The following is a 19,469-nucleotide window of genomic DNA, read 5'->3' as shown; positions in this document are numbered from 1 at the left end:
AAACATGAAAACACAATACATGGAAGGGATCCACTCATGATGCTTGACAAAAGATGAACACTGAGCTACGGCCAATTCATCCATTAACAGGTTCAAACAAGCATGGCAAAAGTGCAAATGATAACAGGTTTCAGACTTAGTGAAATTAACACAAGTCTGGAATTTAACATCAGGTAGCACACTTTGGAACATGAAAACTATATGCTACAGGAACTTAACATGGAAAAGCAAGGCATGACATGAAGCTACTCAAAGGACTTAACAAAATTACCTTAGTGACCTTGAGCCAAAAGGGATCGGAAAATACAATTGCAAGCATGTGAACATGGCAAAACATAATCAGATTACAGACTTAGTGAAAAACTGGAGCATGCAAATCTGTTAACGAGTATGCATGTTCACGAGCTCGATGCACTCGCGACAGAGCATGGCATGACAAACTAATCATACACCCATCAATAATACATATCATAGAAGCTATACATGGCAATAACAACAACATAGCATGCACGGATCAATAACAACATCCTTGGCAAAATCGCTAACAAGTCAACAATCTGCCAGGATTCACGAAATAGAAAAAGTAGAGCTCAATTGACTCAAGCTAGGTTGCTCCATAAATGCAAACAAAGACATGGATGGATAGAGCACCATAATGTTAACAAATCATCCTTACTGATAATCCTCAAAATAGGCACGGATCTCTAGGAAACGACATGAACATATGGCATAATGACAAAATCAGGACAAGGACTTGGAGAAATTCTAAGTCCCTGAAATCAGCATTAACGAATGCACTATTTTGCAAGCTTGTGCTAGTCACCACACATATCACAAAAATACATGGCACCTCTGTAAAGATGGCATGGCATATAACAAAACTCATGTAGAGCTCAGGAGCATATCATGCACACATTAATCATGGCAAAAATGACAAATAGCTATTTGATGAAACAGATCTGACAATTTAACCACATAGCCCTCTTCCAACAGCATTTCGGGCATCAAGATGAGCTCAAATGAAAATGATGCAATGAGATGAAATGATGTACTCTCTGAGATGAACGTTTTGATATGCTGCACGCGCGAAACGGAGCTACAGATGCAATGTTATAATGCGATGAACAATGCTAAAAAATGTGCACGTGAAAAGACTTAGTGAGGGGAAAAAGGTCAACCCCTAGAGTTTCCTGTAGCTAGATCCCGATCCGGCGGGCACGCGAACCGAGGCGGCCGGATCCTCTCACCAGAGAAGACGGGCGGTGGCCGGAGCTGTCGAGGATGTCGGATCCGGCGAGGTCTCCGGCGAGGGGGCGCGGAGGAGACCGGGACGGCGCGCTCGGGCTCCCTGGCGGCGGCGCTTGGCGATGGTGGCAGCGGCGGCCGGCGACGTCGGGCGGTGGTGGCGAGGAGGTGCGGCGGCCGGCGACGAACTCAGGCGGCGGAGGAAGGCGAGGGGCAGCGAGGCAGCCGCGCGGGATCTCGGGCGCCCACGGGGCGGCGGCGACCCGGGCCGGGAGGGCCCCGCCTGGGCCCGACGGGCCGGAGCGCGGGTGGCGGAACGGGGATGTGGGCGCGGCGTCTCAGCGAATGGGGAGGCGACACATGGCCGCGGAGAGGGGGCGGACACGTCCGGCCGGTGGAGAGGAAGTGTCCGGCGGCGCAAGGGGAAGGGGAGACTAGGGTTTGATCCGGGATTTGGAATGGGGAGGACCTATTTATACATAGAAGGAGCTAGGAGGCTCCAAATTGAGCATGGTTTTCGGCCACGCGATCGTGATCGAACGCTCTAGATGATGGAGAGGGTTTAGGTGGGTTTTGAGCCAAATTGGAAGGGTGTTGGGCTGCAACACAAACGAGGCCTTCTCGGTCCCTCGGTTAACCATTGGAGTATCAAACAAAGTCCAAATGGCACGAAACTTGACAGGCGGTCTACCGGTAGTAAACCAAGGCCGCTTGGCAAGTCTCGGCCCAATCCGGAAATGTTTAACCCCCACACACGAAAAGAGGTAGAAAGGGGCACCGAAGGAGATAGGAGCGCCGGAATGCAAAACGGACAACGGGGAAAATGGTTGGATGCATGAGACAAACATGTATGCACATGCAATGCACATGATGACATGATATGAGATGCATGACAAAGGCAACAACACACGGAGACAAAAACCCAAACCCAAGGAAAATAAAATAACTTTGGCCGGAAACGGCAAGAGTTGGAGAACATATAAGGTAAATTACATCCGGGGTGTTACACTGACCCACATCCTCCACCTAGAAAGGAGCCTAGGAACAAAGATGTAACTGAGAATGAGACACATGACCCGCCTTCTAAGGTGTCGTCAAGTATGATGTAATCTCTCATTTGAAGAAAATACCAGCTATGCTTTTCTGTGTATGATGCTTTGTCTCTTTCCTCGGATTTACGTAAGGCACTAGTTACAGCATTGTCATTTCCTGAAATTATAGAGTGGAAGTCTCACATACTGAAGCTGAATTAAATGATGTGTTAAATATTACATTCACGGATGAGGACATGTTGTTAGGAGCAAAGAAGCATAACAGACCTCTTCTTATGTTTGGTGAGATTGATGACTTGCCAACAAATCGCATAATGATAGATGGTGGATCCGCCATAAATTTGTTGCCTCTGCGTACTTTGAAAAGGATTGGATATTCCCCTAAGGATTTGAGACGGTCAAATGTGGTCATTCACGGCTTTAGCCAGTTAGGTCAAGAGGCCATGGGCACCATTTCCTTGGTACTAAAAATGGAAGCGTTATCTACATACGTGAGATTCCATGTGATTGATGCAGCCACATCTTACAATGCACTGTTGGGCCGACCATGGTTGCATGAAAATCAGGTTGTGCCATCTACACTCCATCAGTGTGTCAAGTACAAAGAGCAATCTGGAGAAACAATAAGAATATTTGCAGATAAGAGACCATTCACCGTAGCTAAATCTTTCTACGCCGATGCCAAATTCTACTTTGAGCCCGTTGAAAAAGTACACAAGCCAAGGCCTGTAGTAGTACCTGAATCAAATATGGTTAAAAATTCTGCAGAATCCTCATCTGGCCAAAAGATTTATCAGTATATACCAAGTGACCAAAGGAAAGAGGGTGACCCAATATTCCATGTCATTGATAAATCATCTGTTAAAAGAGGTACCAAAATGCCTATGCTCTTACCTCCTTTGGTTCAACATAAAATTGAGCAACATAAAGAGAAGTCGCATGAGTGTGAAAATAAAAATAAAAAAGTGGTTCATATCACCTTGGAAAATAAAGATGATGAGTCATTGCCTATTTCTCTGTACGATAACCGAGTTTTGTATATGATGCAGAGAATGGGACATGATACTCTCACTGGCCCGTCATTGTGCGATGGTCGGGGGCAGCGAGCGCCATTTGAAAAGGCATTGTCCCGAGAACAACTCGAAGCTCTACACGAGGGCTAGCCTTTGAAAGAAAAAAGACATGGGTTGGGCTATGAGGTTTGCATGACCTCGACTGAATTTGTAGACCCAACTGAGGCATCCCCACAAATGGAGGATGGTAATCAGCCAACTATCGATGACTTGGAAGAAATAAATATTGGGATAGCCGAGGATCCTGGACCGATTTTTATTGGCGCACGTCTGTCCAAAGAAAAGAAAGAGGAATATCGTAAGTTCCTTTCTACAAACAAAGATGTCTTCGCTTGGACTTATGAGGAAATGCCAGGCTTGGATCCAGAGGTAGCGGTGCACCGACTTGCCGTGCAAGACAATGTTCCCCCAGTAAAACAAACACAAAGGAGATTTCGACCCGAGCTACTCCCCAAGATAGAATCTGAGGTTGACAAAATACATGATAAAGCATATTCCATGTAGCCCACATAGGCTTTAAACAAACAAAAAATATCATAAGCAAATTTCACTCAGATCAGGCTTGATACTGTCTGGGCTCAGAGTCAACAAGACATGACATATATCACATGCACCATAAAAAAGCACCAACATTGTGTCAGAAAGCTTCAATCCGTTACGCTACATGTGGGAACCATACCAGTGCTACGCAATGATGGTAGTAATGTGATGATGCAAAACTTAATAAAATTGGCATGTCAAGTATATCCATGCCACCAACCAAATATATCGTGGAAAATTCCTAAAGGAAAATACATACCCATATCCTATGTGCCAAATGTAGGATAAAATTAGGCCTAGCCAAAATCAATCTCCATTCTACATATAAATGAGGTTGAACATGAACAAATTGTTGCATGCCAGGAAAATATATCCACATACATCACACATGAAATGATGGAGGAGTATTTGCATCGTCGACCGCGAGGAGGATTTCTCTTGTAGTATATTTGTAATAGGCATATGATGTAATCCTATGTAATAGATATGTTGGAATTCTTAATCAGGGATTTTCTCTTCGGAGATGTAATTGACAGAATTTTTATGTAAATGTAAGAGTTCTGGAAATAAAGTACCTGCAATGTTTGATTCTATTTTTATTTTATGCATTTAAAATTCACTCTGTATCAATGACGTGGATGCATGTCTCACGCCCACCATTTTCCCATCATCAGATTCTGACACGCCCACTGGGACATATTTCTCCCCTCATCTTTGAATTCCAACATAGGATTACAACATATGAATTTCCATAGTACATAAAGCATAAAACATTATGTACGCATATATCCATAGTACATAAAGCATAAAACATTATGTACGCATATAAAAAAAGTAGATGAAGAAAACTAATATATGGTTTTCTTTATTTTGAAGGTATGGAGGGACAGGTCCAGCAATTTGTCACTCTCCGCTTTGGCGACCTCTGGCTAGATGTGCCTATTGGTCCGCTTGTGGCTGCAGTTAGCAAGAGTTTGGAAACAACAGCTGCATCCCCAACTAAGTCATAAGAAAGGGAAGTCTCTTCTGCACTGAAGGAAGGGTCTACTCCTGTTCTCATAAAGTCAGTAAAGAGAAAGATGCGTGCAGCTGCAAGAGCATCTAAGGATCAGCATGTATGCGAAGCTTCTTCATCTACTTTAGTTCCTCCTGGTTTCACAAAGATGTCACCTACCAAGGTCATGAGCCAGGAGGTGCCAGCAAAGATTGTTTGCATGATACCCGAAGAGTGGCCTGTTCTTGCAAAACAGACGAGATCACTAAAGGTGGCATCGCCAAGACAATCTGCTTCAACTACATCGACCAAAGTCGTAGTGCCCCTTACACCTTCAAAACTTAGGGTGGGCGCACGTGAAGGGTCAGGAGAAAGCTCACATAAGCTTATCCCAAGCAACATAGGGGCAGCTCAAAGGGCTTGCTCCGCGGACAAAGGAAAAGGTGTAATGGCTGAGGACACCGAGTCTTCCACACATGAAGGATCGGCTCGTCCAAGAAACCAACTTCGTGTTGATGCACCTGAATATTTCCCCACCATGGGTTATAATCCCATTGGACCATGCCTAGAGGGTGAGCCAAGCAATAGATGCTCGTTCCAGTGGCAGGGGGTGTTTTTCACTTCAGATGACTTCCAAGCTGGTCATGTGGATCCAACCGCTACAATATCAGATCCTTTGTCCTAATCGGTGCCAGCACCAAGACCATCATTTGAAGGCTCAGTTCATCCAGAACGGCGTCGCCGTCGACGGCAGAGTGCTCACCGTGCATGGCTTGATTCCCAGTGGCAACTGATGCAGACATGACCAATCAACAACGGAAGCAAGTGGCATATCCCATCAGAAATAGAGAAAGGAAGATCAATGCAAGGATCCGTGGGGGAGCCATGCTAGCTTCCATGCCATCATGACACGGAATGTTTGCCAAGCTCTGAAGGAAATACTTCCAGGATGCTCTATCTCTACTGATAATGTTGGTGGCGCCATCATGCGTCGTGTAGAAACTCTATCAAAATGGCCAGAATATGAAGAATTTGTGAAGGCAAATCCACGACGACAAGAGTATGTGAAGCAGGCTGCTCATGCACGCAAAAAGCGGGCTGCCCTAAAACAAAGAGAGATGGCAGTACGAGTTGATTCAGGGTATAGCAGAATACAAGAAAGAAATTCTCCATCAACAAGCCAAGTCAGTGGAGGAAATGGGGCAAAAGAAATGGAAGTACAAAAAACAAGACTACCAGAACTCTCGCTCCATGGCCAACTCGTAAGAAGATCTTTGGCAACTCATTTGAAGTATTCAACGCAATGCCAGTTGGTGTCAAAGGGGTGACAGACAATAGTAGCGAGACCTCCTCAGCGTCAATACACTTCAAGAGGAAGAAGGCACATAAGACTGTTGTAGAAGGTCCTCGTCGCACGACACAGAGCCAAAAGGGTTCAGATCATGAAGAACTTGGGTCAAGCAATGGGAGGTCTTACAATCCCCTATTAGATAGCACTCCTTGTCCTTCTGAGAATGAGATAGAACTTCACCATGGTGCAAAGCATACAGAACAAGTCCTAGCTGCGAATGAAACTCGTCCCGTTGAGGAGCAATTAGCCAACCTTACGGCAGCGTTTCAGCAAAAGGAAGATGAGCTAGCAGTCCTTGGAATTCATATGAGCAATAACCAGAGCAAATGAAATGAAGGGGAAGTTTGCGCAAGTGCTAGCAGCCAACATGGAGGAGCAGGGCTTAACCTTGAGGCGATCCAAAGAATGATCGCTGAAGGGGTAAAGTCGTAATTAATGCAAACTCAGTACTCGATGCAGCCAGGGTATGTTAAGCCATACCCACCTGATCTGGACCTAGTTCCTTTCCCAACAAATTACAGGCAGTCGCAGATTAGTAAATTCAACGGGAGTGGATCTCCCCATGAGCACATAGCACACTTCCTTGTTGCTTGTCAGGATACAGCTAACAACGGAGCACTTCTCCTTAGGCAGTTTGTAGAGACATTGTCTGGGCGTGCCTTCACTTGGTACAGCAAGCTGCCTCCAAGCTCTATAAAAACATGGGAACAAATGCAAAACTCATTCCTCGAGCGGTTTTATAGCACACAGAGGACGGTGGGCATAACTGAGTAGACGCAAACTGAACAAGGGTTCAACGAGAGGGCGGCTGATTTCATAAATACATGGAGAAACCTAAGTCTTCATTGCCCACAGCCAATCACTGAGCCAGAAGCAGTGCACATGTGCATGAACAATCTCCGCTCAGAAGTGGCTGTCCAGTTACAAGGAGTGAGGCCCATCACGTTTGAAGAGTTAGCTTCAAAATCCACGGATATAGAAAATTTTATGCAGCTTGTCGCTCGTCGAACAAAAATGATGTTCAACAAGCCTACAGACAAAGGTGGTCAGCGTGAAAAGTTGCCAATGAAACCCAAGTCTGCACAAGCCATGGAGACAACGACGGTAAAACCTTAGTTTCAGCCCAGAAGAGCACCTATAGGGAATCAAGGGCAGCGAGATGCACAGGTCAGTAGGAGGCCAACTCTCAGCGAGCAACAAAACAGGGAGTATTCTTTTCCTGTAGAAGAAATTGATGACCTTTTTAATGGTTTAAAGGAGTTGAGTCTTATAGAACTTCCCAAGCCCAAAAGGCCAGAAGAAGCTTGAAAATTTAATGACCCAAATTTCTGTCACTACCATCGCATTTTGGGCCATACACTCAAAGATTGCTTTGTTGTGAAGAATATCATACAGAAAATGATCGATGAGGGGACCATTGATACGGATCTCCTCAAAAGCTTAAAGAAAGGAAAGAAGATGGCTACAGCAAATGTTGCCACTCTTCAAGATAGCTCGGTGAGTTGCGCATATTCAAATATGAGGCCAACTTATGATGATATGATTTTTACATCAGGATATGAATTTGCCCCAATTATCTCTTCAGGCTTCCTCCCGTACCTCAGTCATAGGACCACGTCCCAGGGTCAGCGTAAAAGAGAGGCTCACATTCCCTACAGCCGTGATGGATGGCCCAGTGTACCAGCTTCTCGAGAACCCCGAGATTGGAGGGAACACCGGCCAAAACGCCATGTACTACCCCGAGTGATGGAAGATGTCGCTCCTCTACGCTTCATACCAAAGAAATATCAGCATCTGGCGAAACGCATGAAGGTTCCGCCTAGTGAAGAATTCAACGTTCTCACTATAGGTGTGTTTGAGGATGATAGCGAGTCTCTTCACTTCCCCAAAGAAGATGCGCCAGAAGTGGATCAAGTCCACCTTAGATCAGGTCGCCAGTTAGCTGACCCACATCCTCCACCTAGAAAGGAGCCTAGGAACAAAGATGTAACTGAGAATGAGACAATTGACCCGCCTTCTAAGGTGTCGTCAAGTATGATGTAATCTCTCATTTGAAGAAAATACCAGCTATGCTTTTTTGTGTATGATGCTTTGTCTCTTTCCTCGGATTTACGTAAGGCACTAGTTACAGCATTGTCATTTCCTGAAGATTATAGAGTGGAAGTCTCACAGACTGAAGCTGAATTAAATGATGTGTTAAATATTACATTCACGGCTGAGGACATGTTTTTAGGAGCAAAGAAGCATAACAGACCTCTTCTTATGTTTGGTGAGATTGATGACTTGCCAACAAATCGCATAATGATAGATGGTGGATCCGCCATAAATTTGTTGCCTCTGCGTACTTTGAAAAGGATTGGATATTCCCCTAAGGATTTGAGTCGGTCAAATATGGTCATTCACGGCTTTAACCAGTTAGGTCAAGAGGCCATGGGTACTGAGGGAGTCCTGGATTAGGGGGTGTCCGGATGGCCGGACTATACCTTCAGCCGGACTCCTGGACTATGAAGATGCAAGATTGAAGACTTTGTCCCGTGTCCGGAAGGGACTTTCCTTGGCGTGGAAGGCAAGCTTGGCGATACGGATATGCAGATCTCCTACCATTGTAACCGACTTTGTGTAACCCTAATCCTCTCCGGTGTCTATATAAACCGGAGGGTTTTAGTCCATAGGACAATATACACAACAACAATCATACCATAGGCTAGCTTCTTGGGTTTAGCCTCTCCGATCTCGTGGTAGATCTACTCTTGTACTACCCATATCATCGATATTAATCAAGCAGGACGTAGGGTTTTACCTCCATCGAGAGGGCCCGAACCTGGGTAAAACTTCGTGTCCCTTGCCTCCTGTTACCATCCGGCCTAGACGCACAGTTCGGGACCCCCTACCCGAGATCCGCCGGTTTTGACACCGACATTGGTGCTTTCATTGGGAGTTCCTCTGTGTCGTCGCCATCGGGCTTGATGGCTCCTACGATCATCAATGGCGATGCAGTCTAGGGTGAGACCTTCCTCCCCGGACAGATCTTCGTCTTCGGCGGCTTCACACTGCGGGCCAATTCACTTGGCCATCTGGAGCAGATCGAAAGCTATGCCTCTGGCCGTCAGGTCAGATTTGAAAGCTATGCCCCTGACATCCGCGGGGACTTGATCTTCGACGGATTCGAGCCACTGCCGAGCGCACCGCACTATCACGACGAGCATGATCTAGCTCTGACGCCGAACAGTGCCCTGGAGGCCGCACCCGCATTGCTTCGACCCTTAATTCGGAGCCAACTGCGCCGATCGAGGATGGGTGGTTGGACGCCGCCTCGGGGGCTGCGATCCCAACGGTGATCGAGCCGAACACCAGCCCCGCACTCTGCGAGACTCGTGACTCCAAGGAGCCGGACTCCTCTCCGGACTCCGAACCCTCCGCGCCCCTGCCGATCGAATCCGATTGGGCGCCGATTATGGAGTTTACTGCCGCGGACATCTTTCAGCACTCGCCTTTCGGCGATATTCTGAAGACACTGAAGTCTCTCTCTTTATCAGGAGAGCCCTGGCCAGACTACGGTCAGCAAGGTTGGGATTCGGACGATGAAGAAATTCAAAACCCACCCACCACCCACTTTGTAGCCACTGTCAACGATTTAACCGACATGCTCGACTTCGACTCCGAATACATCGACGGTATGGACGCCGATGAAGGAGACGATAAAGAACCAGCGCCTATCGGGCCCTGGAACGCCACCTCGTCATATTACGTATACATGGTGAACGCACCAAAAGATGATGACGAGGAGCGGGAGGACGCACCGAAGGCTTGTTCCCTTGAAAGGCAGTCAAAGCGGCGACGCAAGCGCCGCCCCAAATCCCGCCTCGAAAGAAATAGCGATCACACAGACCCAGCGCTGGAGCAGGGCGAACTGCTGCCGGACAACGGCAATCCGGATAATCAAACCGAACAAACAAATTCTATCAAGGATAATGGTCCGGACGACATAATGCCGGACAGGCACCCGGAGCAGCAGAATGCCCGTAAAAGGCTTGTCGCCACCGCGAGGAGTCTTAAAAAGCAGAAGCAAAGGCTCAAGGCTGCGCAAGACACACTCCAAATCAGATGGAGTAAAATACTCAACACTGCAGCAAGGTACAGCGACAATCGCCCCTCCAAGAGCTACCCAAAGCGGAAGCTGCTACCCGAATTCGATGAGGAGGCTTCAGACCCCCCACAACCAAATATCAAAGCAGCCACCTGGTCGGATAGACGACCCCTCTACCAACACAGAGCGGCATACAACGCCGCTCACAATACAATACGCGGCCCATGCGAGGGCGCGGACCCAAAGGACGGCGCAACAAGATCCATCTATGGACCACGCAAGCGCGCCCCAGCATACAATGCAACACAACAGACATCTGAACAATGCGGTACACCCAGCTACAGGGGTGCCGCACACCCCCTATGTTTCACCGATGAGGTGCTGGACCATGAATTTCCAGAGGGATTCAAGCCCATAAACATAGAGGCATACAACGGAACAACAGACCCTGGGGTCTGGATTGAGGACTACATCCTTCACATCCATATGGCTCGAGGAGATGATCTCCACGCCATCAAGTACTTACCCCTCGAGCTCAAAGGGCCAGCTCATCACTGGCTCAAAGGCCTCCCCGAAAGCTCCATTGGAAGTTGGGAAGAGCTCGAAGACGCCTTTCGGGCAAATTTTTAAGGGACTTATGTCCGACCTCCGGATGCGGACGATTTGAGTCATATAACTCAACAGCCTGGAGAGTCAGCCCGAAAGCTTTGGAACAGGTTTCTTACTAAAAAGAACCAGATTGTCAATTGTCCGGACGCCGAAGCCTTGGCAGCTTTCAAGCATAGCATCCGTGATGAATGGCTCGCCAGACACCTCGGCCAAAATAAGCCGAGAACGATGGCCGCATTAACAAACCTCATGACCCGCTTTTGCGCGGGTGAGGACAGCTGGCTAGCCAGATGCAGCACCAGTGACCCCAGTACATCTGAAGTTAGAGATGGAAACGGGAAATCACGGTGCAACAACAATAACAAATGCCGGAATAAAGAAGACAGCACGAAGGGCACGGCAGTAAATGCCGGATTCAAAAGCTCTCGGCCAGGTCAAAAGCCGCCCCCTAAAGGCACCAGGGATGAACTGTCCAGCCTCAACAAAATTCTGGACCAAGTATGTCAGATCCATAGTACCCTTGGTAAACCTGCTAATCATACCCACAGAGAATGTTGGGTCTTCAAGCAGTCCGGCAAGTGAAGACGAGGACGAGCCTCCCAAGCAAGACACGGCGGAACAAAAGAAATTTCCACCAGAAGTCAAAACAGTAAACGTGTTACACGTGATCAAGGGAAAAAACAACACGGCACTCCCAGGAAAATATACCCAAGTGCCTGTCACCGCGAAGTCCTGCCACTGGTCGTCTCAACCAATCACTTTCGACCATCGCGATTACTCAGCAAGTATCCGACACGTAGGATGGGCTGCCCTGGTATTAGACCCAGTAATTGGCGGATATCACTTCACACGAGTCTTGATGGACGGCGGCAGCAGCCTAAACTTAATATATCAGGATACAATCTGCGGGATGGGGTTAGACCCAACACAAATTCGCCATAGCAATACTACCTTTAAAGGAGTAACGCCAGGCCCAGGGGCTCGTTGTACGGGCTCCCTCCTACTACAGTTATATTCGGCTCCCCCGATAACTTCCGTCACGAGCATTTAACCTTCCACATCGCTCCGTTTCAAAGTGGCTATCAAGCACTGCTCGGACGCGAAGCTTTCGCTCGCTTTAATGCAATACCACACTACGCCTCCCTCACACTCAAGATGCCCGGTCCACGTGGCATCATTTCAGTGAACGGAAATATCAAGCGATCTCTGCGCGCCGAAGAGAGTGCGGCTGCCTTGGCAGCCGCACACTAAAGGCGCCCGGACCAGTGAAAGCATCCCAATAGGTCATCAAGACCTCAGACACAACTAATCAAGTCCGGCGCCGCTATTCATACCGAATAAGTGGTCACACCCCTATTTGTCAATACAAGGGGCTCAAGGCGCGCAGACAAGTGGCAATTTCTTATCATCTTGAATTATACATGGTTTCTTTCAAAACTATCTTTTTGCATGACAACTTTTTCACTTAACTTCCTCTCTTTTACAGACGATCATCGTGCTACACCCGTCCAGGATATGGCACAACAGAGACACAGGCGCAGACGTGCAGCAGGGACCCGCTCCAAGGATTCTTTTTAGATTAAGACCCTGCGTAAACCTTTTTTACTGTCTCTTGTTGATACGTATCCACCATTGAGAAGGATGTTGACGTCTTGGCATGTGGCCACGCCAGAACAATGCACGTACCTGGACACAAGGGGCTTCTTACAAAGGCCATTATTTAGGCCCGGTTTATACCACAAAGACCGAATACCTTAGGGAGTGTTCGGCGTCGCGAGTTTGGCCCTATATGCATCAGCTCCGAATCATTGTCTTTGGTCAAATGTTGGGTTTGCCCGGCTCCTGTGTTTTGGTGCCTTACGTTCCTCTTTACCGGCTAAGGTAGCACCAGGAGAACTACTGCGACTGTGCCCTGGTTCATCCGGACGAGCACCTTAGTAGAGAAAGCCGAAAACTGACTGTCATGATATAGCGTGAGACTGTTCAACCACTCGATGACCTGTGGGAATGTTAGAATTCCTCCGCCTTAACGAAGGGCCGTTTTCCGGCCAGGCATGTACGCACCCCGGAATCGGGAGAGTGCGGAGCCACCAGGGGCTATCTAGTAGCCCCACTGTCAAACTCCTATGGCTAAGTGAAAGTGCTAAAGCATTATAGTCCGGTTGCCTCGCTCGCTCCGCTATCACCTCCTTAATAGGACCAAGACGTTGGGTTAAGTGTGAACGCGTGTTTTTGCGAACACCTCTGCATTATATGCGTGGGAGTTGAAGCCGACGACTGCAATCTTTCAGGTTATACACATGTATACATAAACGGCCGCCCAGGAGGCATCATATTACTTTCAGGCAAAAGTATAAAAATAGCCTTATAAAAATTTATAAAAGCATTTCGCTTACAATGAGATTACATATCACTCAAACATAATATTGTTTGAGCACTGGGTCTCTATCAAACGGGCACCCTCAAGAACTTCTTCAAAGTAGTGCTCAGCATCCTTTCGACCTATAGCCGAATCCCGCGCTGCAACATTGGTAGCATCCATCTCCACCCAGTATGCTTTAACATGGGCAAAGGCCATCCGTGCGGCCTCTATGCACACCGACCTCTTCATCGCATTAATGCGCGGCACCACGTCAAGGAACTGCTGCACCAAGCTGAAATAGTTGTTCGGTTTTGACCTTTCCGGCCATAGCTGATCCACAACAGACCTCATGGAAAGTCCGGACAACCTATTTAGTTTGGCCCGTTCGGCTAATTGGTCAGTCAATGAAAGCGGACGCTCGGGAGAATGGAATTGTCTCCAAAACAGCTGGTCTACTTCACGGTCCGTCTGACCCTAGAAATACTTGGCCGCATCAGCAGCGCTCGCCGCCAAATCCATATATACATCCTCCGAACTCCACAGCCGATCCAGAGGGGCATATCGTGGATCTCCGAACTTCCTCCGCAACATAAAGGATTTCCCAGCTACAACATCCCCGGCTTCCTGCAGCTCCTCCTTCTTTGCCCTCATAGCAGAGCGGAGGTCCTTTTTCGTCGCAGCAGCCTTCTCAAGGTCCGATGCCTTCGCTTGGTTTTCCTTTTCAAGAACCCGGCAACGGTCGGCGGCGGCTTTTAATTCTATGGCCATCTTGGCCATTTTGTCTCGGCTCTCGCCATGCGCGGCCTTCTCGGCTTGCAACTCTTCGGCCGCCTTCAAAGCAGCCGCATTACCCAACCTCGCTTGTTCCTTGGCTCGGGCAAGTTCTGCCTGCAAGGCTTCAACAGTGGCAGCTCCATCTACAGTCACAACATATTAAAGATACTGGCATCATGCTGCTCTTCCTATGTGGCCTTTACCAGATAATGACACTTACCCTGTGCCTCGTCAAGCCTTTTGTTAACAAGCTCGATGTCGGCGTCTGCCGCATCCAACTGCCGTTCTAAATGGGCAAATTCGCTAGTCCGGCTAGCCACCGGAGCTTCCATCACCTGCACATAGAGGCAGTATGGTTATTACCTGGGAATATGATCCTCTGTTCGCCATCGTTTCCGACGACAACCAGAGTCTCAGGGGCTACTATCTACACAGGGCACACCTAGCATGTGCAGGACTATCATACATTCTTTTACGTACCTCAAAGCCTCTCAATAGACTCATAAAAGCTTCATGCAATCCGCTTTCGGCGGACGATATTCTCTCCATCTCCGTATTCATCAGCACACGGTGTTCATCTGAGATGGCCGCTCGCCCCACCAACTCCCTCAGAACATCCGATCGCACACTATATGGTGCCGGACTCTTTTGTCTGCTCTCTTCGGGAGCCAGACACTGGGAGCTCCGGGGATCAATGGGATTATCTTCCGATCTCACCGGACTCGGAGAGGCCCTCCGCGACGACACTTCAGGGTCGCCCGCTTCCGGAGCGGAGGAGTCCGGAGGAGGCGTTTCGCTCTCCATCATCTCTGGAAGAAGATCCCCCGAAGACGAGCTCATTTGAGAGGGGTTAAGGCCCGAACTGCAAAAATATATGCGGTGGTTATTTTCTCAGAAGCAAAAGATGGCATATCTGTACTATTAAAGTACTTCAGGTCACTTACGACTCGCGGGAGAATTGATCCCCCCGCGGACTTTGTGCGGCAACAGCGCCCCCCAAGGTAGGACCCTCTGTGGGAGACTTCTTCTCCCGTTTGGAAGCTTCGGCTTCCGAATCCCCAGGCGCAGTCCTTTTCCTCTTCTGGTCGTCTTCCTTCATGGAGATGCTCGCTCCCTCAGTTAGAATGGGCAGCGTTGGGGGCCCGCGTCCGCCCGTATTATCCTCCACAGTATCTTCCTTCAAGGGCTCTGGGCAAGGTGCGGTCTGGAGCATCTTTTCCAATACCGGATTTTCCAAACCCTCAGGGAGGGGGGCCGAACACCGAATCAACTTCGCCTTTGTTAGCCAGTCCTGGTCAAAAAGCAAACTCTCAGAAATAACTTCGTAACAAAGGAGAGATAGTATGTTCGGCCGGAAGATGCCTTACCTGTTCGGCGGCGCGGTTACTACTCAGGCCCACGTCCTCGGTGATTTCCGGACACTCCGCCTGAGGTCCGAAGAATGACTTGTACATCTCCTCGTGCGTCAGGCCGAGAAAATTTTGAATGACACGCGGTTCCTCGGGATTGAACTCCCATAGGCAAAGAGGCCGGCGTTTGCAAGGCTGGACTTGACGAACCAGCATAACTTGTATTACCCAACCAAACTGAAATCTCCATTGAAGAGATCTCGAATGCGGCTTTGCAGTATAGGCACGTCCTTGGCTGGACCACAGCTCAGACCTCTGCTGATCCATGACATCAGTTGTGGTGGAGGGCCCGAGTGGAAAACAGGGGCGACCGCCCACTTGGCACTTCTAGGAGCCGTGATGTAGAACCACTCCTGTTGCCACAATTCAGACACCTCTGGGATGGAACCTTTGGGCCACGGAGCTCCCGTCATCTTGCGTATTGAGGCACCTCCACACGTTGCATGTTGCCCCTCGATCATCTTCGGCTTTACTTCAAAGGTCTTGAGCCATAGGCCAAAGTGAGGGGTAACTCGGAGGAAGGCCTCGCACACGACAATAAATGTCGTGATATGAAGAAAGGAGTCCGGAGCTAGATCATGGAAGTCTAGCCCGTAATAAAACATCAAACCCCTGACGAAAGGATCCAGAGCAAGGCCTAGACCTCGGAGGAAGTGGGAGACGAACACGACGTTCTCGTTGGGTTCAGGGGTGGGGACGGCCTGCCCTCGGGGAGGCAGCCGATGCAAAATCTCGGCGGTCAGATATCTGGCCTCCCTCAACTTTTTGATGTCTTCTTCCGTGACGGGGGAAGGCACCCATCGGCCTTGAAGGCTAGATCCGGACATGACTGAAGGTTCGGAGTACCTGACCTGAACTTCAGGCATTTGAGCTTGAGGTGGGGGAAGGATTCGATTGAGCGCGGGAGGGAAAAATAAAAGCCTTGTCCCCTTTATAAAGAGGGTGAATATCAAGTGTCCTCTCCGTGTCCGTTTGGACTTGCCTATAATCTAGGAGTCCTAGAAGCGGTTGGGTTACCCACGCCCGTAGTGATGAGAATCCCGAAATAAGGGGACACGATCTCTGCTTTAACAAGACGTGCCAAGGAGACCGCCTCGCATGACGCGCTGAGGTGGGATAATGAAACAACTCAGATAAAGGCTTGGCCGTGGTGTGTCACACTACGGAATATGTCAGCAGATTAGATTTGTGTAAATGTTATTCTCTCTATGGCAATATGTGGAAACTTATTTTGCAGAGCCGGACACTATCTTTGTGTTCAAAATCTTCTATGAAGTACTTGGAGGAGGAACCCGCCTTGCAATGCCGAAGACAATCTGCGCACTGGACTCGTCGTCATTGAAGCCTAGTTCAGGGGCTACTGAGGGAGTCCTGGATTAGGGGGTGTCCGGATGGCCGGACTATACCTTCAGCTGGACTCCTAGACTATGAAGATGCAAGATTGAAGACTTCGTCCCGTGTCCGGAAGGGACTTTCCTTGGCGTGGAAGGCAAGCTTGGCGATACGGATATGCAGATCTCCTACCATTGTAACCGACTTTGTGTAACCCTAACCCTCTCCGGTGTCTATATAAACCGGAGGGTTTTAGTCCGTAGGACAACATACACAACAACAATCATACCATAGGCTAGCTTCTAGGGTTTAGCCTCTCCGATCTCGTGGTAGATCTACTCTTGTACTACCCATATCATCAATATTAATCAAGCAGGACCTAGGGTTTTACCTCCGTCGAGAGGGCCCAAACCTGGGTAAAACTTCCTGTCCCTTGCCTCCTGTTACCATCCGGCCTAGACGCACAGTTCGGGACCCCCTACCCGAGATCCGCCGGTTTTGACACTGACAGGTACCATTTCCTTGGTACTAAAAATGGAAGCGTTATCTACATACGTGAGATTCCATATGATTGATGCAGCCACATCTTACAATGCACTGTTGGGCCGACCATGGTTGCATGAAAATCAGGTTGTGCCATCTACACTCCATCAGTGTGTCAAGTACAAAGAGCAATCTGGAGAAACAATAAGAATATTTGCAGATAAGAGACCATTCACCGTAGCTGAATCTTTCTACGCCGATGCCAAATTCTACTTTGAGCCCATTGAAAAAGTACACAAGCCAAGGCCTGTAGTAGTACATGAATCAAATATGGTAAAGAAAAATTCTGCAGAATCCTCATCTAGCCGAAAGATTTATCAGTATATACCAAGTGACCAAAGGAAAGAGGGTGACCCAATATTCCATGTCATCGATAAATCATCTGTTAAAACAGGTACCAAAATGCCTATGCTCCAACCTCCTTTGGTTCAACATAAAATTGAGCAAGATAAAGAGAAGTCGCATGAGTGTGAAAATAATAGTAAAAAAGTGGTTCATATCACCTTGGAAAATAAAGATGATGAGTCATTGCCTATTTCTCTGTACGATAACCGAGTTTTGTATATGATGCAAAGAATGGGATATGATACTCTCACTGGCCCGTCGTTGTGCGATGGTCGGGGGCAGCGAGCGCCATTTGAAAAGGCGTTGTCCCGAGAACAACTCGAAGCTCTACACGAGGGTTAGCCTTTGAAAGAAAAAGACATGGGCTGGGCTATGAGGTTTGCATGACCTCGACTGAATTTGTAGACCCAACTGAGGCATCCCCACAAATGGAGGATGGTAATCAGCCAACTATCGATGACTTGGAAGAAATAAATATTGGGACAGCCGAGGATCCTTGACCGATTTTTATTGGCGCACGTCTGTCCAAAGAAAAGAAAGAGGAATATCGTAAGTTCCTTTCTGCAAACAAAGATGTCTTCTCTTGGACTTATGAGGAAATGCCAGGCTTGGATCCAGAGGTAGCGGTGCACCGACTTGCCGTGCAAGACGATGTTCCCCGAGTAAAACAAACACAAAGGAGATTTCGACCCAAGCTACTCCCCAAGATAGAAGCTGAGGTCGACAAAATACATGATAAAGCATATTCCATGTAGCCCACATAGGCTTCAAACAAACAAAAAATATCATAAGCAAATTTCACTCAGATCAGGCTTGATACTGTCTGGGCTCAGAGTCAACAAGACATGACATATATCACATGCACCATAAAAAAGCACCAAGATTGTGTCAGAAAGCTTCAATCTGTTACGCTACATGTGGGCACCATACCAGTGCTACGCAATGATGGTAGTAATGTGATGATGCAAAACTTATTAAAATTGGCATGTCAAGTATATCCATGCCACCAACCAAATATATCGTGCAAAAATCCTAAAGGAAAATACATACCCATATCCTATGTGCCAAATGTAGGATAAAATTAGGCCTAGCCAAAATCAATCTCCATTCTACATATAAATGAGGTTGAACATGAACAAATTGTTGCATGCCAGGAAAATATATCCACATACATCACACATGAAATGATGGAGGAGTATGTGCATCGTCGACCGCGAGGAGGATTTCTCTTGTAGTATATTTGTAATAGGCATATGATGTAATCCTATGTAATAGATATGTTGGAATTCTTAATCAGGGATTTTCTCTTCGGAGATGTAATTGACAGAATTTTTATGTAAATGTAAGAGTTCTGGAAATAAAGTACCTGCAATGTTTGATTATATTTTTATTTTATGCATTTAAAATTCACTCTGTATCAATGACGTGGATGCGTGTCTCACGCCCACCATTTTCCCGTCATCAGATTCTGACACGCCCACTGGGACATATTTCTCCCCTCATCTTTGAATTCCAACATATGATTACAACATATGAATTTCCATAGTACATAAAGCATAAAACATTATGTATGCATATATCCATAGTACATAAAGCATAAAACATTATGTACGCATATAAAAAAAGTAGATGAAGAAAACTAATATATGGTTTTTTTATTTTGAAGGTATGGAGGGACAGGTCCAGCAATTTGTCACTCTCCGCTTTGGCAATCTCTGGCTAGATGTGCCTATTGGTCTGCTTGTGGCTGCAG

General features: G+C 47.6%; 1 pseudogene; it reads left to right on the top strand.

The window, feature by feature from the left end:
- Positions 1-4,788: 4,788 nt before the first annotated feature.
- Positions 4,789-8,002, top strand: LOC147979432 (uncharacterized; annotated as a pseudogene).
- The last annotated feature ends 11,467 nt before the right edge of the window (positions 8,003-19,469 follow it).

The sequence above is a fragment of the Triticum urartu genome, chromosome 3A (genome assembly GCF_056163025.1).
Source record: "Triticum urartu cultivar PI428250 chromosome 3A, HENAU_Tu73, whole genome shotgun sequence".
NCBI classification, from domain to species: domain Eukaryota; kingdom Viridiplantae; phylum Streptophyta; class Magnoliopsida; order Poales; family Poaceae; genus Triticum; species Triticum urartu.
This window is presented reverse-complemented; position numbering and strand designations above follow the sequence as displayed.